We start from the raw sequence: 23,627 nt of genomic DNA on the forward strand, positions 1-23,627 counted from the left end.
AAATAGCCTCAAATACTCAGGACATTTTAATAAGTGTTGAACAGCAGAAACAGCAAAAGACCAGCAGGGATTCTGACCTAAAAACACTGTGTTCTGAGATGAAGAAAATAAAAGTTATGATGGAAACTGTTTAAAAAAAAAAAAAGAGCAAAAAGAATCTCTTAATGCACTTGAAGGTGTCAATTCAGTTAACTTGTGCACAGAGCTGTGTGGAATAAAGATGGAGAGAGCAAAGTGACAAAGAAAGCAATGGAGCCTGGCACTTTGTACATACTGCATCTACGGTGAGATCTCTAACGTGATCAAAGAAGAGTTTCTGATTAATCCATCCACATGTGGCATGCTGGATGCTCACAAATCAGTTGAGTGTGAATCAGCTTCTCTTCCAGTGAGTCCAGGCAAGAGGAACCTGAGATAACAGCTGACTGAAATCCATATTTTCCTTCTCTGAACATGTGGGACAACGTTTGAGGGAAAAATGTCACTTTTATTTAATGGTTTAAATGACGTCTTTATTTTATTCGTTAAATTAGCAGTCCTCTTATAGCTCCTGTTAGGAAAGGCAAGACTTTTTAATTTTGCAGAAATGTGGCAGTAAAACATGAAATGGCTTCACAGGAAGCCTCTGTCAGTCTATCTGATGCCTGCACCATCCTCTTTCTTAGACTGAAATACCCCAGGCTGAACAGGTCCGACAGAACTTCACACAGAACTGTTTCCTGTCGCCAAAGTACCTTAAGGTGTATGGAGACAAGCTGTTCCTACTGAGCTACAACATGGAGCAGGTGTCGCAGTGTGGGAGTTTGACAGAAGCACAAACTACCCCACTACATACTGTTGATGGATGAGATTTTTCACAACACAGAGTGCCTTGCCCATGCTCAACAGCTGGTACCTTTACAGGACCACTGTTTCCTGCAAGTGCTGGGTTCCCCTTTGAAAATTAGGCTGCTCTCTGACACACCCTCAGTGGTACTTTTCAGAGAGGGTTGCTGATAATGTTCATTATTTCCTGATAAACTTACTGCTATTGCTCAAACACTTTTTATTTTTTAATTTTTCAAATCTGACAAATACAGCATGCATGAAACTCCTAGATGTGCTGTGACCCATTGGAAAACAGGATCAGCTAGCTGGCAGGAATCCATGCCCACAGACTTCCTAAATTGAAGGCTGTACAGGAAAGACTTTGTCTTTGACCACAACACAATATTGCTTCCGTTTGTTCTTGTTTTCTGTTCTCATTGCATGCTACTCAGCTCTCCCTTTGTGGAAATCAGGAGGAAAGATAAAGAGATGCCATCACTTGTATATGTTACTCCCAGAGATCTCTGCCTAGACAGAGGAAGCCTCAACTTGGTGCGACTCTGACTGTATTTTGCAGTTCATACAACACCAGTGCAGACAAAGCAGAAGACAGCACTCCTAGGTTGCATAAGCTGCTCAGGAACTGACTCACTGTGTCACTGTGGCAAACACCATAAGCTTCAGGTGTCTCAATTCACACTTGCAAAAATAAGTGGCTTCATACTTCCTGCTTCCTACTTTACTGGAAGAGAGTGACATTTAATGACTGCAAAATGCTCTGACGGCCTAAGATGTAATGTTACTTAGGCATGAAATTCCCCAGCTGCAATACACACATGTGATGAAGCATGACAACGTGCTCCAGAATAAAAAAGCATTTTGAAGCCAGGGTGTGTTGTAGGACTAGCAGAATAATTATAGCAGCCACGGCTGGCATTTATTGTAAAATTTAAAAAGCTGTTAACAGGTCATTAATAATCTGTGACTACCTGCTTTAATAGTACTCTTCAGTCAACAGGCATGAGAGTAAGGGGGTGGAGGAAATGGGTCACACCTTCTCCCAAGTCACCATGGAAGGCCGATACCTTTCTTCTTCACCGCTTTGTAATCTGCCTGTTTACTTCCTTCTGGTGGATCTTCTGACTGGCTCTTCTCTAACTGCTGCTTCACACAGCTTTCCAGTCAAGGATGGTAAGGACCTTTGTGAAGGGAAGCCAGCAAGTGTCTGCACTGAAAGCCTGCTCGTGGTGTCCCAACATGGGAGATGTCCCTGATGGGGCCCTGACCCCTGCCCTGGGATGACTACTTTCATCCCTGATAGCTCGTCAGCATGCTCTCCTCCTTTTCAAGATTATTTTGCCTGCAAGGCGTCTCTGCATTTACACCACATAGCAATTTGTTCTGTCTTGTCTTGCCCCTCACCTTCTGTGCTTAGGCAGATGGTTGGAGAAGAGAAAAGTAACTTGTTTCCTTGCTTCTTCCAACAAGCACATGCTCTGCAGAGCAGACAGATGCCTTAAAATCACATTAATTCATCTTTTGGGTTCAGCTGTAGCATATATAAAGCATTTGCTGGCTCTGGTCTAATGCTTTTTGACATTGTCAGACCCTCTCCGGTGAACTTCTGCCTTGAAACCAACTTGACAGCAAGTATTGTTCCACATTTATTAATACCCGACACGTCATCTTCAAAGTGACTTGTTTCAAAGCCAAGCATCAGCTGTGTTCAGCTCTGGCTTGAAAAAAAATATTCGTACAACAGCACAGACCTCCTGCTACTACCAAGTAAATAGATAAATAAGTAAGCAAACATATGTCTTTACCATTCTGCTGCTACATCTTTTTACTATTTCCATCTCTATTTTGTAATTTATTTATATTTTTAAATAGGGTTTTCAAATTTTCAGATACTTCCCTGCACTCTCCCCTTTCTGGCTCCTTAAGGAAAGTGTTGTTTTGGTTTTTTGTTTTGTTTTGTTTTGTTTTATTTGTTTGCTTTTTTCAGTTTGCTCCTTTCTCTCTATTTTGGATGCAAACTTAAATTCCGGAAACTTGAATTTACGTAAAAGATAATTGATTTCAGAAATTGTTTTTCTTTTCCTTTTTATTTTTATTTTTATTCTTATTTCAGAATCTAAACGTTTTCTTTCTATAGCCATTATAATTTTCCATTATTCTTAAAATGTTCAGCTTACTGGATTATGTTTAGTCAAGAAACTGATGATGCCCGTGACAGGACCAGAGTGTTTGGTTAGCAGCAGGGAAGAAAAAAAATCAATAACTGCAAGCATTTGGCAGCTTTGTGGGCAGGAAAACATTTGTGTTCTCTGATTTAAATCAATGACCTTATTTTCTGTGCTGTTCCAACAGGAAATTATAAATTCTGTGAACATTATTTGCATAGTGCCTTCCTGCAATACGCTTGCATATTCTTGGGCAGAGTAATATGTTAACCCCAACAGTGCTTCTCTGAGGTCTCTGTCAGCAAAACCCAGACCTAGCTGGGAGTGTTCAAGCTGCAAGCACTTTGTATTATTCTAAGTGGAGGCAGAACAGAGCATGATGCGCAATGACCTCCTTCTTAGTTTTTTTCAACTGCACCATGAAAAAGTGAAGGCATTATTATTTCATCATAGTACTGTCTACTGCAGAGTATGAAAGCATGTAACCTGTCAGAACATTGTATTTTCAATATGATGGAGAGAAACTTGCCACTTCACATTAAAGCTGCAATTACACCTTTGTTTCTTGTTTATCATTATTGCCCTAAGGTGCCAGGCATGGTTAGAAAGCACTGCACCTTTGCTCGACCTCTACTTAGCATTACAGACTTCTTGCTTCTGAAAGCTTTAACATCCTCTATCCTGTACTTTTGCTAAATGCACTTAAGGAAGAAAAAGAAACTGCCCACTTGTGCTATTGCCCACCACTACACCAAGTCCACATTATCTATTTCTTAGCATATCAGAGAGCCAACCTTCAAAGACAAGCTAGTTTTCAGAGTTTTCTGTTCCTAGTTGAGAGGAGAAGGTGTCTCACATTCTCGTGACAGACAGAGCTCAAAGCAGAATCCAAGAATGGCTGAGATTGGCAGGGATCTCTGGGTCCATCTGCTCCAAGCTCTGTTCCAGCAGAGACATCCACAGCTGGGTGCCGGGCCCATGTCCAGGAAGGAGGAGTTCATCACCCACACTGCACAGAAGTGCTGCCTGGTGTTCAGAGGGAACCTCCTGTGTTCTGGTTTGTGACAACCAACTCTTGTCTTGGCACTTGGCACCACTGAAAACAACCTGGCTCCATCTTTTTCACACCCTCCCTTCAGGTACGTATATAGATTGATAGGTTAGCCAGTGAGGTTGGGGATTCCCCCTCCCTGGAAGCATTCAAGGCCAGGCTGGATGGGGCTCTGAGCAGCCTGGTCTAGAGGGAAGTGACCCTGTTTATAGCAGGGGAGTTGGACCCAGATGATCTTAAAGGTTCCTTCCAACCATTCTAGGATTCTAATTTTTCTCCTGAGCCTTCTTCCCTCCAGGCTGAACAGTCCCAGAAAGTAGAATGCTAAAAGCAAGGATGAATTTTGCAGCCATTGTTCAGTTGACTTACTTCTATGGAGTGAGTCAAAGTCAAATGGATGTTTCGTTCCCTGCTGGTTTTCCTCCCTTCCCCACACACATGTCCTAAAATGCCATTCTGTCACCTTTCCCTGTTGAACATCACATACCTGGAATCTTTCCATATCACAAGAAATGCTTTAATCTGGAGAGTAATGCAAATAGAATAGCTCACTTCAGAAATATGAACTGGTATGGTTAGTTTTATGCCTTGGACTGGTTTGCAAGTGATTTATGATTACATCCAAATAAAACATAATCAGAAACTGTGGAGTGATAGTGGTGCATGTACAAAGAACATTGGATAGTCTTCCCTTGAGAAGAACATCCAGAGGAGCTCCTGTTATACATGGGAAAGTATAGCTCATAATCCAAGTCTTTTGAGGTTGTGAAAGGTGTGTTATGTGACTAACTCATTTCACAAATATAGGACAGGCAATTTTCATAAGGGGAATAAATTATTTTCCCAGGTAATTTGTTTTTAATGTCAACCTCTTAAGGCCACGTGTTTTCTACTATGCAGAAAAAATGATAAAGAAGAAAAAATGCTGATAGACCTGAAAATTTAGTTTCAAAACTGAAGTTTGTGGATTGTTGTTTTTTTTTTTAATATATATAAAATATATGGCCATCGAAGTTTTATTCTCAGAAGTCAACCATGTGATTCATGTGGTCTGTTTATATATTTATGTGGTCTGTTATACTTTATATATATGTTTTTATATATATATATATATATACACATATATATAAAATTATTTCTAGGAAAACAGAACAAAACAGAATAAAAAATACAAACCTGGACTACACCTTATACCACAGGAAAAGATGATTTAATGCTGCAGTATTCAGGGTACTTAGACAGAAATTTAGCTCAAAAAATCTACACCAAATTTAGGGCACAGGTTTACCATTCTGCCCTGGTTTTGCATTGCTCTTAAATGTACTGCTGTATTTGTATGGAATTGAATGAGATAGCAAGATGCACTCTTTTCTTGAGTTTTACACAGCACAATGACTTTGCTGACTTTGTGAAACAGCCTGATGCATTTTTTAACACTTATAACACTAGTAACAAGAATCCACACTCCATTTCTCCAGTATACATCCAATCATTTTAAATGGGGTATAGCTATCTGAGAAGATAGGATGGGACTTATTCTGTGGATACACAAACAATAAGAGAGCAAAATTGGCTGATAGTTATACAGACCTAAAGCTTACCAGATCCATTCCTCTGCCCAAGGCTGGCACAGAAAAGGAGAAAAAAAAACATCTTTTTGTGTTCTCTACATTGTGATACATTCTCGAGTGTCTTATTTATTCTTCATTTGAGTTGGGCACTCCTTTCTAAAAGACATTCTCCTCCACCCAGCAGCTAGGCAAGCAATTGGTGCTATATTCTGGCTTGGAAGTTCCTATAAGCATAGGATTTTCCCCTGGGGATGTTTTGTCTGGGTCTTTTTATGATGCAAAGGTCTTGCTGAAAGAAAGAACTGGCATTACAAGGTCTGGGTACCTTGTTGAGAGATGAATACTATTTGCCATGTATAATACCCAGTCCTAGTGGGGAAAGCAAGAAGAAAACAACCAATCATTTCTAACATCTGCAGCAAGCTGCGCTCCAGACTGCCTTTCTTCCTCAAATCAGCTTGTTAACTACAATTCAGTTATGTGCAATTCGTGATTTACAGGACTGAGAGTCTAAGGCAGTTTACTGGTGAAAGTAACAACTTGCTCATTAAACATTAATAGCAATGTTTTAATTAGTCCCAGGGTTCTGGTAGAAAGCTTAGCCCTTCCTTCAACAACCAGCAGTTACAGATGCAGTAAGTGTTAATAACCTAATAGGAAGCAAACTAGGCAGGCATACATTCCATCACCGAGAAAATAGCTCTCATGTAGCTTTTTGTTGGACTCATCCTGCCCTAAACAAAACAAAACAAACAAAAAACAATGTTGTTTTTGAATATGAAGAGTTGGGTTGTTTGCAGCTCGTAACACAGCATTCCCACAGTTTACACTTTTTCTCAGCTGTGATGGTTAATGTGCTTTCTGTTACAAAGTTTGAACCTGAAAATGTCACCTGGCTTACCAACAAGGAGGGGAAGAAATTCAGATCAGAGCAGCAACTACTGTCAGACTTTTAGCACTCTGTACTCAGAACTTAAAAGAAGTTGAAACATTAGAAAATCATGCGAGATTTTAAACAGCTTTGTTTCTGGTATGGGCTTTTCAAGCCACAAATGGAGTTCCATAAAAAGAAGCAGTAGATTATACAGGAGTGGGAAAGGGCTATGTATGTAAGTGTGACACCAGAAAGGATTTGGTGGGAACAGCAAAGGAAAAAAGTTTTACCAAATCTTGGCCTAAAGGCCAACTGGAACAACCAGCTGATTTTCATCTCCCTGCAAAATGGAAGCAGTCACTTTCACTGCCCTTCCTCCCCTAAGACTACAGCCACCAGGATTTTAGTTGGGGGAAGCTTTCTCTTACAGGAAGTCTAGTAAATTCCAAGGAAAACTACAGATGAAGTTTTTGAAACATTCCCACATCTCCAGGGACTGAGAATTTTCAGCTTGATATCTAGTATCTCTTTCTGATCCTTTTCTTTCCTTGTCAAAACAAGAGACTCACTGTTCATTGCAATAACTGATCAACATAGATGTTTCTGTGCTTTGTAGCTTAGGAAGTAAATCGAAGTTGCTAAAAGAAACTTTTTGTCATCTCCAAAAAGCAAGACAGTTTTGGGTTGTGGGCAGGGTTTTTCTAGTGATCCACTGGTGGTTTTCTGGACTCAGCACTGCTGGAACAAAGGGAGTTCTTGAAATACAACCCAACATCAGTGCAATGTTGGAGTGCTCTAAGAAGACCTCATTTACTGTATTTTTAGTGCAACAGAGAGAGATCTGGCAATATAAGTGTTGGCTGTACAGCATTGTGTTCTACAGATTTTTCCCCTGGTTTTATCTAAAATAATTGTATGATAGGCTATAACTAATTATTTTAAGCTCGGTTGTGCTTTGGATGCAGATATCTGAGGCTTAACTTGCCATACTCAGATAGAAGCTCAATGCCTTAAAGCTAAATTTTCAGGCAGCTAAGGAAGCAGAGTGTTTTCTGACCTGTGCAACGCTCTGCGTAACAACTACTTTTTGGTGCCACTCCTACAGCCCCAATCCAGCTAAAAACCTATTATGGTGATTCTTATTCAGACCCCACCTAGAAGAAAAGGGAAAATGCAAGTGACTGGGTATTTAACAAAGGAACATGAAGAATATTTATTCAGTTCCTAAGGATCTAGCATCCATTTGCCTTCTCACCTTAAGGCGAGATCTAGTACTGTCAGACCAACTGCCTGTGTTTTCCTTGTAATCAATTTACAGTACAACAAGGTGTTTTGAGATGAAATTAGTCTCCTTAAACCCATGAGAGATCTCCTGCAGCTTTATCCAGCCTCATTCACAACAAAGTATGAAAGTTATCACACTTGCATGATACCACAACTACTCTATAGGTTGTCTGAACAGTGATGGCAGTACTTGTGAAAAGCAGGTAATACACTAAGGATTTAAGTTCTATAATCATAGTGTTCATAATAGACACTTCTCCTGTGTAACTCTTCTTCTGTGGGAACAAAGAACAATCTATCTTAGCTCATGTACCATGACCTCTTGTTTGGCAGTTCATCCAATTTTTTTAAAGTAGCCTGAAAGATACATTAATTTTTCTAGTGACACTTCACATTTACCAGTCTCCAATGCATGCAGGACGTTTGCTCTGTACATGTAGCAGGAGGAACACAGTAGAGCTACCATTTTTAAAGATAAAACATTTCATGCTGTAGTCAAGATCTTTAAACTAGTAAGTTCTGTGAGAAATGGAACAAGAAAGCTAGGAGTCTTCCAGATTTGGGCTCCTCAGATTCCTTAGAGCCAATTGAGAGCACGTTTCCCTGAGGGCTCTCCTTTATGGAGCAGATCAAGACTATCTTCATTATCCAGCCACCTGCTCTCATAAAATTCTTAATTCCTTCAATCACTTGACGACTCTGTGCCTCTCTGTCAGATCTGGTTATAATAAGAAAGAAAGCTCCCAAATGATATATATGTACACGTACACAACGCACACACCAAGAACAGACTTTCAAGTCTCATTTCTTTAAGAAACCAGCCTTAAGCAGAGAATCAGTTTAGTTGAACTTAACTGTGAGCTTTTAACAGAGTTGTATTCTATGGCATCTCAACAGCACCTTCTTGAGTAATCCCTGTATGCACAATTTAATGTTACACTGTCACCACAGATTGCTCCAACAGAAGTGGGACTTCCATCCATTGGACATCAGTCTTTATTAACAGGACACTATTGCACTGAGCTTCAATGACATCTTTTGAAAACAAGTTTTATATCTACTGTATTTCTTTTGGACAGAAAAAAAATCTGATCAGCTGTATTCCCAGCTGTATGTTTTGTTTCTCCTCGCCTGCTGGAAGTCACAGCTGCTTAGAAAAACAGTGAGTTATGTCAACTACTTGTATTTTCCACAGTGCATATTACATCACCTTCCCTGAGAAACATGTCTGAGCAGATCCTTTTTCTTGCCTTAGTCTCTCATAATGTCCTTCACGTTTCTCTTTCAATATTTGTTGTTCCTTTCCATGGAAGCACAGTTGCTGACATTTTAAGGAAAGGTTACACAGCAAAAAGGTCACTACTGGAGAGTTTTTGTGCTCCATCCCATGCTCCTAGAGAGAAAACTGCAAGGCACCTTTGCAGAAAAGTCCTTTAGAAAAACCTACAGCCTTTGTTGCTGGTTTCAGAACAAGAAAAGGAATTTGTAGCATAAATTACATTAGCCATTTTAATTCTAATAAGTAAAGACGTAAGGAGGCAAAAGAGTAAAAGAAAAAGCAAAACAAGGACAGTAAATTCAACATACTCTGGAGCAAGTAAAAAGGCAGATGCCTAAATTATGCTCTCATACCCAGTCTTTAGGCAAGTGTGCCCCTGGCCAAATTGTTCTGTCTCTTTGCTTTCTTCTTCACAAATTCAGTCCTTATGAAATGGCCTTGTAAGTCAACAGGCATTTGTCCTAAATGTCCTCTGGAGAGTATGTACCAGAGCCAACTGAAGCTGCTGGGAGTCTGTGTGATTCCAGTTTACAGGCAGTTTAAGAATGAAGTACATTAAGTTTGGCGATAAGATTTGGAATAATCTGCAAATGAGCCTACAGAAAATATACCCATATATAGACACTTCCAACCTTAGGTGTAGATGCTTGGAAGGCCTTAATATACAAGTTCAGACAGCATGTGAGCTGGCTGTTTCTGTTTGTTTATGCGGGTTCTCTTACAGGCCCTCATTCCAGCAGGGCAGTGTGAGCAATCGACTGATGTGGGCTGTTACGGTGAATCAGCTGAGAAGCTTGTTGAGGATGCTTATTTGGTCTAAAGCTAAATGGCTGAATGTAGAGGTGGGAGATATCATCTACTGAAAAGTGGTTCCACTATTCTAAACACAGTATACAGAAGAGAAGGAAAACTACTTCACAGCCTAGGAAGAGAAACTCAAATAAGTGCTATTACCAATGGCAAGCATATGTTCTTGGCCTATCTGAAAGCCCACTGAGGTCAAACAAAATCTTTTCATTAACTGCAGTGGAGTCTCTATTACACTCTATTAGCATGATCTGCTTAGGATTAAGCATTGCTTTTAGTCCTGAAGCATTTTCCATGCCAGGGGACTCAATAACGATTCAGCTCAGCAAAATGCTAAACAATCTGTGTCATGTTTAACAAAAAGGGTAACTGAAGCACCCTGCATCCCGCAGAAGTGTTCCCTGGGTTTCTGTTTGTTAAGGGATCTGTGAAAAACAGATGAAAAAAGCAAGCTATTTTGTGCAGGCTTAAATTTGGCACAAATAGGCCTACAACTTTCCTGGAAGACTTCTAAGTCAAGGGGAGGGGGAGTCGTAAATTTAAAAAAAAGAAAAAAAAAAAGATTAAAAAGCACTGCACTACAACAGTAAAGCCTAATTCATAATTTCTAATCTATAAACTCTCTCTAGGGTCACTGAACAGAGAAGATAGCTAAAGCAATGGATAATAAAATAGCCAATCCTGGGATATCCAGTTGATGGTATATAAGGAATGCTAAAAGAATAGGAAATTATTAAAGCGGAGGGCAATATTTCATTTATTATTCATCTGGGATTTCTGTTTAGGAAGTCACTGATGCACACTCATAATGAATACTTAGAAGAGAGTGCAGGCAGAAACATGTTTGTTACCCAAAGGAGTATGACTAGTGCTGAATGTTTCTCTTACTAATCTTAGAGCCCAAACTTCACTGCAGAATGGGAGGTTCCATTTTCACCCTTAATTGCAGAATCAGACATGTGGAGCTCTTCCAGGAGCAATTTGGGTTTTCATTTATTTTGTCCAAAAAGAACATCAAAGAATATTAAAGCCCTGAGCACCAGCTCTGAACTTGGTTTGCTGAACTGCCAGTATAGCGTTGGGTTGGGAACTTCCTTCTCTTTTCTGGGATGTAGAGAAAAAAAGGAAAAGAAAGAAAAAAAAAAAGAGAGGGGGGGGGGGGGGGGGGAGGCAAATCAGCCCAAAGTATTCTGCTCCTGTTCCAATTGATTTGTTTCAAGAAATTGTACAGAATTTAATCACTGACTTCTGCTGGACCAGGAAAGGCTCCAGTGTGTACATAAAACAGTCACAGGAGAACAGGTGGAGATCAGATTGAAAGGGAGCATATTCAGAACTAGTTGATGCAATAAGAGATCCCTGGCATGTTCTGATCCCATGGTCACACAGTGATATTCTCCCCCCAGCCTTGTCCTTTTTTACTGAAACCACCTGTGGGTTCCTGTGAGTACTTCGATGGGAATCTTAGACGAATAGGCAGCTGCCTCATGCCAACTGATTGGGAAATGTTAGGCATGAGGTGTGTCTACCAAAAGATCTAAATCAGGATCACAATGCCCAGCTCAGATGCCTGAAGTAAGTAGGCACTGTCAATCCAGGCCACCCGTTCCCTTTTTTTAAATGCCAAAATTGCAAGTTATTCTATTTGTTTTCAGCTGAAACAGATTTATGTTGTAAAAAGACGTAAAGTTACTTAATTTCTAAAGTGCTAAAAATTCCACAAGGACTGCTTTGATAATGCCACTGAGGAGTATTTGTCACATCCAAAAGCCTCACTGAATGAAGGGTTGCTATCACAGGTTATACCAACTGGATTAGTAAGAGGCTGGAAGTTGAAAAGGTAGATTTGGGAAAAACAAAATGACATGAAATAGAAAAGGAATTTCTGAGCATACTGAGCATACAGGCCCAACCTTCTTATTCTCCCTCTCCTCCCTTGTCCCCTTGTTCTTTTGTAAAAATCCAAAGCACCACCGATCACGTTACTGCCTACTGATCCTTTCTTGACTCCTCCCTCTTCGTATGAGCTCATACTTCCCAGCAAGCCCCTGGGGTGATGAGTCAGTGGCACAAAGAACTGACAGACTGAATGTGGTATTTATTTTCTTCTGCTTTTTTTTTTTTTTTTTTTTTTTTTTTTTTTTTTTTTTAAGTGTGGCATTAATCACATCCACAAGCATAGGGGGAGCAGTAATCAAACATATTGCAGATGGCAGCTCTGAGGATAATGTCTGCAAAGTCTACAGCTTCCAGTAAAAGCCATACACATTTTCGTACTCCTTTTTTGCTACAAGGGATTGCTGGATGTTTACTTAGCGACGCACTGTGTTGAAAGTTGAAACATTCATCTTTGAACATTAATTATCGAGGCATGATTGCTTCAAAAATCCACAGCCTGAGGCCAGGGCCTAGGAAGTGGAAAATGTAATTTCGGAAAGAGATGAGAACAAATGCTGAGTGTTTTAATTGCAGGTTGGTACAAATGACTAACAGCAGTATTTGTTGTTCTTAACATTAAATTCAAAACTTAACAGAGAGTTGCCTTGTTTTGGGGGCTTTTGGAGAGGTAGTGGAAGTACATTTCTAAACATTCAGTAAAAGTCTTTAACTACACAGAAAAGAGAGAGAAAAAATCGTTTAGATGCATGCAAACGTGGGCAACAGTTGCAGTAACTGCTGGACAGCTACTGTGCTCATTTTGAGTTTCATTTTGGGATGAAGACTGCAGTAATTCTTAGCATCTATCTCAGACTTCTTCAATTCCACTGAAATCTATCCAGAACTACAAACAGATCAAGCTTGTTTCATAATAGGTAGCAGCAGCAGGAGATTAAGTGCTGCTATTACTCAACATTGCCATATCCGGTGCCTCAACCTGAAGCTGACAGAACCATTGCAACAGCAATGGTTATCCATTTTGATTACCAACCTTTCTGAACTTGCTGCTGGCAGACTGGGTAGAGCGTGAGCACCTCTGCAGAGCACCAGAGGCACTTCTTTTCCCACAAGGGTAGAGAACTCATTCTATCCACCATCATCTTTCAGTGTTGGCCATGACTGGAGGCATACGATCAAGAGGAGATGTAAATCACGGTCTGGTAGGCTTAGTTCCTGTGTGCCCATAGGACAAGACCTGTGATGATCCTTAAGTTGTAGTTACACCCTGAACCTTGGGGCTGCAGAGACTTCTGATGGTGACACACAGTTTTTCTAATGCTGATGTTTACCAGGAACCTCCAGTTCTGTTTCTAGAAGTGCTCAGAAGCCCTTCTGACTTCATAGCACTAAACAGCTTGGTGCCTGCCTTTCTAGGATTGAGAAACAGCATGTGACTTGATTACCAGCAAGGCTCGATCCACCAGGTATATCAAAAACATGCCTAACCCAGAGAAGCAGAGAGATGGTGGTGCTGATAGTGCTGGTGTCCCATCTTCTCTCCCCACTTGTTTTTAACTAACAGTCCTGTATTAGAAGTTGCTTCCCCAGAATCTGGGAGATCTGGTTTCAACACCCCATGAATCTTGCTCATTCAATATGTATGTTCCTGTTAAATGAGAAATAGTGGACCATGGTCATTCTCAGCAGATCTGTTCTGCTGTACCAGCCCATATGCTGGGGGGCTCATGACCACATCGTTATGTTTGGCCCTACTGAACAAACTGGCTGCAGCCGTGCTGTGAAGAGCTCAGCTCAGATCTCCTCTTCCAACCCTGCAGCTAACACTTGCTATTTTCTGTGCACAGACTTGGTGGTATTTTTCAGTTCAAAGTATGTAGAATAATAATGGGTATAAGCAGGAGGCCAGCAGAATAGTGCCAGGTTAAAACCATGCCAGAATAAAATTGTTGTGTGCTCTAGAAAAAGGATGGAGACAGGACACAAATAATGCTACAGCCTAATCTGGGATTATGTTGAAGCACAATTCTGGTTGTATGGAAACATGTTTGGTGCCTTCCACATCTATTCAGTCTGTTTGGAGCAAACCCTGGAGTGAACTACACAGCTCACTACACTTGGCTTTCCCCTGGGAGAAACTGACTGATTTGTTCCAGAAGAGAGCTCAAACACTAATTACCATGAGCAGCATGAGTGGCTAGGAAACCTGTCCCTGGAGCAAAAAATGAAGTTTGCCAAGCTGCTGGTATGGTCACACCATTTTAAAGCAATAACTACTTTGATGGGGCCCACAAAGTTCAGGAGGGGTGCCTCTGTTGAACTCAATGCACTAAGGCATCAAAACTAAGCACAGTGATGTATAGCAGCTATCAGTTGGTGCGGTCAATTAAAAACCATCACCACTCATTTTCTCACTGTTTCTCACACCTTCAAATAACCCAAGTGGGTGCATGCAGCATTTGTAGAGTGGTGCCTGGAAGTGTAACATGGCCTGTCAGTGTGCGGGACGTCGGGACTTGCAGTCTGACATCCTCCCTTCTTTTGCCAGCAATTTAGTGACCAATTTTAGTTCTGTTATAGCAAAGGTACATTCAGGAAACTGAGAGGAGTCTCCTATGCCTCTGCTGTTGTTGTTCTTGAATGTTACTTATTTCTACAGAAAAACAGCTGCCAATATGTTTTCTTGACTCTAAAACAACCGTCAAGGGCAACAGATATTAATTCAATTTTAATTAAGTGAATACTGTGGGGTTAATCACAGTTATTTGGAGGCAGCGTATGGGATTTGGGGGGGCTTCCTTCTGGTGCTTCTGCACAAAGTGTTGCCTCTTCCTCTCAGCTCTAATTAGCTGGCTTTTTTTTCAATAGTCAGCCTCCAACTGATTGCTCACTAGCTCCCATTTTGTTCCTCGTCAGCAGTTCTCCAGCACAGTTGCTACAGAAGTGAAGAACACTTGCAGTCTGCCTTGCAGGGAGTCAGTGATAAAGAATCTATCAGAAGTGGTTTAAACCCAAAACAGGACCCCCTTCTGCCCTAAAAAAGAAAAATTTGAGAGGCCCAGCCCAACCTCTGCCATTGTCTAGAAAAGAGATTATGAAAGGAACAAAGGATATATGACTAGAAACAAGAGGGAACAGCAATATCTGAGGTTGCATAACTCTCCATAGACAGCTCTCTTGTCCAATTGCATGTTCTGCCTTCTTGCTTATGCATAACACCAGGTGTTATCAACAGGAGACAAGCACGTGGGAAAGGCAGACTGTTCCAGCACTAAGTCAGCTGCACAAGCCTGAACAATTTCTCCTCTAATCTTTACTTTCAACATATATTTTTTCTTTCATGGCAAAACCTTTTTAAAATATAAAAGATTACTTGTTTTGAGAACCAGTTACTTTTAGCCACTCAGTGCACATCTATACAGGGCAAGGGTCCTTTTAGCACTTTGTTAAATTGCAGGCATACTGCAAACACACTGCCCTGCTATCAGGAGTTTATTCCTGCCTACTTTTCAGCACCACTGCATGTAAATCAATAGCACCTACGAACCAACACAGAAGAGAGCTTTGAGAGTTACTTTATATGTTTGCTTGTTAGTTTTTTTTCTACCAAAAAGAGAAGAAAAAAAAAATCAACACAATCAGCAGACAGCCTGTTGCTTTCACTCAAGTGCATCTCCTGCTTCCTGCCAATGCTCATGAGGGAGCGGCTGCCAAAGAGGGAGTAGAGGGCAGCAGCTGGGGGCTGAAGGTTGGCAGAGGAGCATCAGCCAACTCCCTCAGTCAGGTAGCAGCTGCGTGGGATGCTGCCTGTCTTCTCCTGCCCTTGGCAGCAGCTGGTGCAATGTGGCAGGCGTGGGAGTCTGTATATGGCTCCTGCTGAGATGAAATGGGGTGAAGAAAAGAGGAAAAAGGAGGGGTTTTGTAACCAAGAGCAATAACGCTAGGAAGGGAAAATGGGAACAGACCAAGCAACACAGAGAGTAGAATATCCCAAAAAAACCAGCACAGATCTATGTGATTTCTCAAGATGGAAAACCATTGCATAAATTAAGAAAGCTACCTTCCGTCTCAATAAATGAAATGTAAAAGCTAGACTCTCTCTTGCAGAAAAGTCTAACTTGTCTGGCTCTTCAAATGTACTTGAAAATGTTATACACTTCCCTTTGCAGTGAAATGGTTTCACCTCCCAGGGGCATGAAGCTGAGAGCTCCTCAGTACCAAGCTGTCATGAGGCCACCCCTGCAGGCACCACTGCTGACATCTTCAGGTTTCAGGGCCAAAATCCTTCAAGAATTCCCTCCAAAGGAGAAGATAAAGTGATGTCTCTTCTTTTACTATTTAGTAGGTATTTCCTGAGAAATGCATGCCAGGTGGCTTTTTGCTTTCCCAGTGTGTGAAATAACTCAACCATCAGCACTCACAAATACATCACAAAGTAATTTTTACTAGCACATCTGCACTAGCACCTGCTGAAAGACATCCTCTTAAAAAAAAAAAAAAAAAAAAAAAAAACAAAGAGGGGGAAAAAAAGGGAACAGTTCCTCATACAGTTCCTCATTCACCTTGGTAAGATGCTATCACATCTATGACTATCTGACACCTCCTCACCAGCTAACTATAGGGGCAAACCACAAGAACTACACAAAATAAGCGCAGGTTTCTTCACAGGCTTAGAGGGAAGATTTGGGACCTGGCTTACCCTGTCCTGAGCTAAGAAAGCAGTATCCAGCTGGTAAAAAGTGCCTGAACCAAGGAGATGTGGACAGGCTCGGGCCATCAGTGCCACCTGCTGGATACATGTGCAATAATTTTAGACAGGAAGGTGTCTAATTCGACTACCCCTGTCCCTCTTTTTGTGTTTGTGCCTGTCTCCCATCCCATTTAAATCCCTATTTATACAAGACATATCTGGGATTCTGGGGAGCAGTGCGTCAGCAGCAAGGTCAGACTGTGTGCAGGATGGGCAGACTGCTGCCACCTGACTCTGCCTCTACGGGAAAGAATGTCTGACCAACAAAGCAAAATACTCCCTGCTCTTTGCATTTCCTTTTCTCTGAACATCTGTGTAAAACAGCATGAGGAAAGTAAAGAGAGGTTCTGACATTCAGCTTAAGGGGTGTCCGTGGGGTTGAGGAGAGCAGGAGCACAAAAGGGGCTCTCACTAACAGCAGTGGAACCATCCCAGGCACTCACAACTATCCTTTCCAGTAAGTACCAGCCTGCAGAGAGGAGTCTGACCCATCTTTCTGCCAGATTAGATTTAACAGCCACGTACGAATGCACGCATCTTGCAGTCTTGCCATGTGTCAACAGCCGTTGCACACTCAAAGAAAATTGTTCCCTTCAAAATCCAAACCACAAACTATTGAGTGTGGTTATACCACAGGCATTCCTGTGAGCAAGGCTAAGGTTAGGGAGGCCATCTCAATTCTGAAATAATCCAAAATTACATCTCGCGAGCAGCAGCTGCTGCTCTAACCATGCCTTACAGCTGCAGAGAGGGAACTGATGACTGTTTTCTCAGTGGCAAATTTGGAGAAGATGTCTCCAAGGCATGGTTTAAGACCACAGTTAGGAGGAGCAGATCAGGTGAGAGTTCTGACATTGAAAAGTCTGAATTGGAAGAAAGCAAGGAATCAAAAGGAAGATATATGGGGATGATATGGAAGGCAGGAAGCAATGGAAAGTTATGCTGTGGTGAAGCTCCTTGCTGAAGACTCATCCTTTTGCCCTGAACTAAAACAGAGTGTAAGGAACATGGATTAGGTGGAGCTTGAAGCTGGCAAATGTTTGCAGCAGCGACAAATGTGCAGCATCTAAAGCAAAGGATCTCAACCCAGTGGCAGCTTTTTTTTAGGGATTATTATAATGTGGGGTTGTGGCATTATGGGCAAAGTGTCTGACAAAGCGAGCAGGTAATGAAATATGGTCTTAATGATGTGCTGTATGGAAGCTGTTGCTCCTCTATACTGCAAATGGTACTTGTTTCCATTTCAGAGATTAAGGTACAGCAGTGATGTGGAGCCAGGGTTATGGTCCCAAAAGGGTACAGCAGTGGTGGAGCAACATATTTATTTCAGCAGCTGGAGGAAACAGGAGCAACTTGAAATATTTTTTAATTCCATTTATTATGAATATTCAAAGCCTTCCTTTAATATGCACATCATGTAATGATAAATACCAACTGTGCAGTGATTAAAGACACACTGTAGCTCTGAAATCTCTGTGTTAAGATAACATAAGTTGATTTTAGCTGGCGACCAGCTAGGCTGCCAGTTCTTACAGTGGGACTCTGGTTCTGTTCCTCCATGTCAGCTTAGTTGCTGAGCAGCTAGCCCAAATTTAAGTACTAGTATGCTTTTTTACAAAATAGCTTCACCAGATTTATTTTAATGTAGATTTATTGAAAATAGCAACAGGCTACTTTGCAGACCTGTGTCCCCTGAGCAACTGATGAACACAGCAGTTCACTCTCATCGAAATCTAATTCCTAAATCCTAAGCCAGGGCTTAGCTCCCACACCTTTCTGGGAAGAAAACTGATAGCTCCTACCTGGTGTCAACTTCAGCAGGATCTGGCACTCCGAGCCCTAAAGAAAGGGATTAACAGACCAGTGCTCTGCTCTCTGGCACTGGTTCTTAGTACTTGACAATACAGGAGATGTTAAAAGGGGATGTCAGTGGCATCTGTTTGCTCTCTTACGCTACAACACTAGTGTATCTACACATAAACATTTTATAAGTTCATTTCTGTATCGATTTTAAAAGCATCTTTAGCATGCAACCAGCTGTTTAATGTATTTTGACCCCAAAACGGGGCATTTGCATTAGTATTCCCACTAGAACATTTGTTCTTTCATGTCCATGCATTAAGGCCCTGTTTATAATCTGTCCATGTCCCTAATCTCCCTGGAGAGCTTTTCCTGAATATTCAATGCCAGTCTACAGTCTGTGACAAAAAGAGGAGGGAACAGAGGCAGAAAGCAGTGTTTATGCATAAAGTTTAACAGCCTTTTCACAAAAAAAAAAAAAAAAAAAAGCATATACACACAGAAAAGTACCACAGAGCCTGGTATGTCTGCTGCAAAGATCTGACAGCGTGTGCAGTTTTTCAAGTTAACTAGTTTACAATAAGGGCATGGGGTGTCTGAGCTCCAGATGCACACATTCGGGCAGCCAGTCATAAATAAAGTAGAAGAGTATGCTCTGACTCCAATATGGGTATCATAGAAATGTGCTGAAAGCCCAGCAGCTGGGTTTTGCTGTCTCATCTTTTACCTGTGTAACAAAGTAAATGCATGCAGCTGCTTACTGGCTCCTTCAGTTCAAAACCTGTGTTTGCTCCCATTTGCTCCTGTGAAGATGTGTCTAAGCAGTGAGAAAATCCTGCCTCCAAGGGAAGGTGATGGCAACACTCCCACTGGCTCCAACAGGCTCTGGATGTTGCTCAAAGTAAATGTGACTGTCCAAACCTCGACTAACAGTACAATAAATACTATAATCAAATTTGTATTCTTTCATCTGCAGATCTGCCACTGATGCTGCCTCTGGCGCTGTTATTGCTCTGCAGTTCTCATGGAAGAGGAAATCAGCAGCATAGTGGCTACCATTCACTCTGCAGCCTTTCACCATGCACACAAATAGCTCTCTTCTGTGAAGGGGCAGGAAATCCTCATCTGAATTTGGAATAAACATCAAGGAATACCATCAACATCACCTTTGTTTTGCTCAATCTATGTGCTGTTCTAATAAACTTCTTAAGAAGCAGAAAACTGGAATCTTGAATTTAAAAGAGATCATAGCAGAAAATTCTGACTTTCAAATTAGTTTGCCAGTTGAGAAATTAATTTTCCCTCACAGAAGCTTCACCATCATCATCCAGACTATCTTTCATAAATATGAGGATTCCTTTTGAAGCCAGGTTGATGTTTGTGCAGATTACAAGGAAATTTTACAGTCCATTTTATCTCTGATGCCTGTAGTCAATATTTGCTGTTAACTGACTACACACACACATACATAGAGAAACAGACATGCATATACAGACATGCTAAGAACGTATTTCTGACTTGTTCTGATAAGGAATTAAATTGGTGAAGGCAGATTCCTGGTCCCAGCAGACCCTAGAAACCCAAAGCTGTGTATTTGGCTGACTTCAGGAAAAGCCAAACCAAGACACACATCTCTAGATTAGTGCTTCTGGCAAATCAATTCCTCTGTGTCTTTCTTAATGTTTGACAAAGTACACCTGCTCACAGTAGTTTAGTTTAGTTTGAAACACAACCATTTGGGTTGCCATGTACAGCTTGGGTACTGTGCATGCCCACTATTTACCATGCAAACTCAATACCTCATTGCAAAATGATCTGTCCTTTCAGGCCTCAGGTCCAGATCCAGGAAATATTTTTTTTCTCTCAAGGCTGGATTTTAAACAGGATTTTCCAGCACTAAGATAAGGGGAGGAGACAGGGAGAGGAACATACAGCTGAGACCCCCTTCCTTGTAACACATCCCCAGCTTCCAGTTGCAGCACTGCTTTGTAATACAGCACAGAGGAAGAGGGAAGGAGGAAGAAAGGAATAAATGAACTTGAGCACTGATGGCTCAGACTGTCTAAAGAGTAAGCTTAAAGAAAGTTTGTTTTGTCATTGGCGGGGCTCTGTTTGTTTACCCCTTTTAGATGGGGTCATCCTGATTCTTTTTTTCCATTTAATATTACATAACCAAGCAGCCACGAGGAAGCTGTCTCATCTATCATAAAAGCGCTGTGCCAGAGTCATAGGAGGCTACTGTTCAAGACAAAGCCAAGAAGTCTGCTTTTAAGAATGTGCTGGGCTGTAATTCTGAATAACGCATTTGTTAGCAAACTCCTGTTTTCATAAGCTGCAAATCAAGACGCAGCTCCCTTCAGTTCTCGACTGGCTTTATGAATCATGAGCCTTGTAGTGCACAGCCATGATACATTGTTTTAGAAATAAAGTTGTTTGTCCAATAGTAGAACAGCCCAGCTCAGCCTTCTCTTTCTGCAGCTGCTGGTTAATCTCAAACTGGAAAGAAATAACCCTGGAATGACACACGCATTTAATGTCCTCTCAGTATCCATCAGACTCATATAAAAGCATCATGGTGAGTTTCTGTGTCTGACAGCCACTTAATTAAGCAACATTTTCCTCTCCATATCTGTCTGCTTTGCAAAATGAGGCAGCTAAGCAGAACAGGCCCAGGACAGTCAATCAAGTAACATTTGTAAATGGGGGAAGTGGATAGAGGCTTCCCAGATATCCCTTATTTCAAAGCAGGAAGAAAAAAAAAGCAACAATGGCTAGCTCTGTAACAAACCACGGGTCAATCGATTTCAGTGGGCTAAAACTGGCCTCCAGCTAGCTACACGCCTGTCCTACAGGTATTAAACAGGAAACTTCTAAAGCTTAAAAATAGTTACAGTTATGTGACTTACTCTTGTAAAAGGTTTTTTATCATACACATGAAGACCAGAAGCTTTCCTCCTTTGAAATGTTGTCTCCGTTTGACACTTCCTCTATAGCACAGCAAGTCTGTTTTTCTCTCCTGCACAGGCTGTGGGTTGAGTTTTGTTTTGCTGTTTCGTTCTTTCACAAATCAAGCTGTCAGCAGCTTGGGAAGTACCTCTGTAAATGAGACACATAAGAACTCTGTTCTGAGACTCTATTGCTGCCCCCACTAAAAAACCCTTGGAAACAAGAGCACTTGAGAATATCTTAGCACACAGCGAAAAGCTGCTTGCCTTCTGCAGTTTATTTAGCTGAAAAGAAAAAAAAACATAATCAAGTTAAAAGCGCCAGAGATTTGAGATGGTCCAAGTATGCACGGTCTCTGCTGATCTTCCTCCTACTGCTGCCCCGACCTCTAAACAACACTTTGTGTGAAAATCTGCTTTGGCGAGGACATCTCTTTTGGCCAGGGAGATAAATCTAGTTTTCTTGGTCTGATATGAAAGCCAAACTATAATCTGTGCCTCTTCTTCTCTTCTCTTCACAACCACACTGGAAGCTCAGAGCCCTGCCCAGCACTGAGAGCCAAGTGAAACAAAGCCAGCAGCTGCATGAGCTGCTCCAGCCAGCTGGTACCTGCCTGGGGTATCCAGCCTCAAGTTCTGTCTCTCCAACCCCAGATGCCACGCTTGGCCACCAGCTCCCAAGTGGTGCAGACTCCCCAGTATCACTGATCCTGGAGCTGAGTCCCAGCACCACATGCACTGTGCTCAGCAGCCTGGCCACGCAGTGACCTGTGCAACTGCAGAAGCTGCACTTCTTGGCAGCTCTGAGTCATATATTGCACGAGGAGCAGCTCCTGAACACACACTGGTCTTTCCACTCTGTCCCATGGAAAGGACATGAAAGCCTTTGGTGTGCAGAACAAGGACCAAAGCGAGCTGTAATTAACTCCCATGACTACAAAGGTTAACAGCTTCTGCAGTTGCAAAAAGAATCAAATGCAGCTGCTACAGCAGAACAAGCATTGCCTGGGAGCAAACACTGCCAGAGTGCTTGTTATAGAGTGAAAGGCTACATTTGCAGGCTAGAGCTGTCTGCTGAACAAACAGATCACCCTGCAGTTGGGCCGAGGTACACTGCGTGACCCTTCGATCTACTGACCTACAGACCTACCAGAGTGGGTTTTTTTTTCAGAAACTGAAAAAACAAAAACCCCAGAGAATTTTTCTTACATAATCTGTTCTGACTTTTTCAGTACCATTCTTTCCACAAGGTAATAGGAATGAGTCTTGTATGGAAAAGGAACCTAAAAAGGCCTTACTCACTTCAGCATGAGATGCTTACGTTCAGGATGATTATGTGGTTTGCAAAGCAAAAATGAATGAAAACATTAAAAGTTTTATGGTAAATTAACATGTGACTGTTAGCCCTTACTCATATCTCAGTCGGGACATTCAAGCTGTAGTGCACATTGTGCCCCTACAGCTTCTGACACCCTAAGAGCACCGCAGCCTTTCAGCCCCAGCATCTGGCCTGCTGCCGGCAGCGTCCTCTGTCTCCTGCCACACTCCATGTGCCACTGACTTAAAATACCAGCGGGGACAGTGAACATATGCTGCCCATGTTTTGTAAGAAACAGAGGAAAAGAGCTGGGATTTGGAAAATGTTTTTTTTTTTAAGGCAGCCAACATTCACTCTGAAAATTAGAAGTAAAATGAATTTTGATAATCACCAGAAAAAAAAAAAAATTATATCTGACCTGGAAACACACATGAAATGATGAGTAAAAATTTCTTTTCTACATGAACTGCTTTACACTGATTATAAACTTAAGGGATTTACCAGGGATTAAAGATTCATTTGTCAGCTGCTGTGTCCTTTAATAAGCTTCTTAACATCTATACTGGCAGAAGCAGCGTGTCCCCAATTTAGCAGATGGGGTTGTCTCTGTCCAGGCTTCACTGCAGCTCCAGGAAACTGGAAAAAGCATTAAATGCAGTGATTCTTTTGCCTTCTTCCAGGAAATAATCTACTAAATAGATCTGCTTCAAATTTAGCTTTTGTGGAGTGGACAATAAAAGTATTAACTAGATTTCCAGCAGCTGCACAAAGTCTGTGGCTCTTCATGCTCTACCGAGGAGAAATTTGAAAAATAAAAGCCCCTGTTGCTGGGGTTGGGCTGTCGCATGGTCTCATACCTCCTGCCTTAGATCAAGTGCACAGAAAGCTGCTTCTTGAAGACTTAGTCAGCCCTGTAAGCATGCCCTTGTTTTTTAAAGTATCTGACAGCAACAGTATCTGCCACAGCTGGCACAGCAGCTTCCTAGCCCTGTCGAGTCATCTTAAGCTCTGTTTTGCACCCTCACCTGTAACGTGCAAAAATTCTTTCACCTTTCCAGGTAA

This window comes from Tympanuchus pallidicinctus, unplaced genomic scaffold, assembly GCF_026119805.1.
Source record: "Tympanuchus pallidicinctus isolate F22 unplaced genomic scaffold, pur_lepc_1.0 scaffold34, whole genome shotgun sequence".
In the NCBI taxonomy this organism is placed as follows: domain Eukaryota; kingdom Metazoa; phylum Chordata; class Aves; order Galliformes; family Phasianidae; genus Tympanuchus; species Tympanuchus pallidicinctus.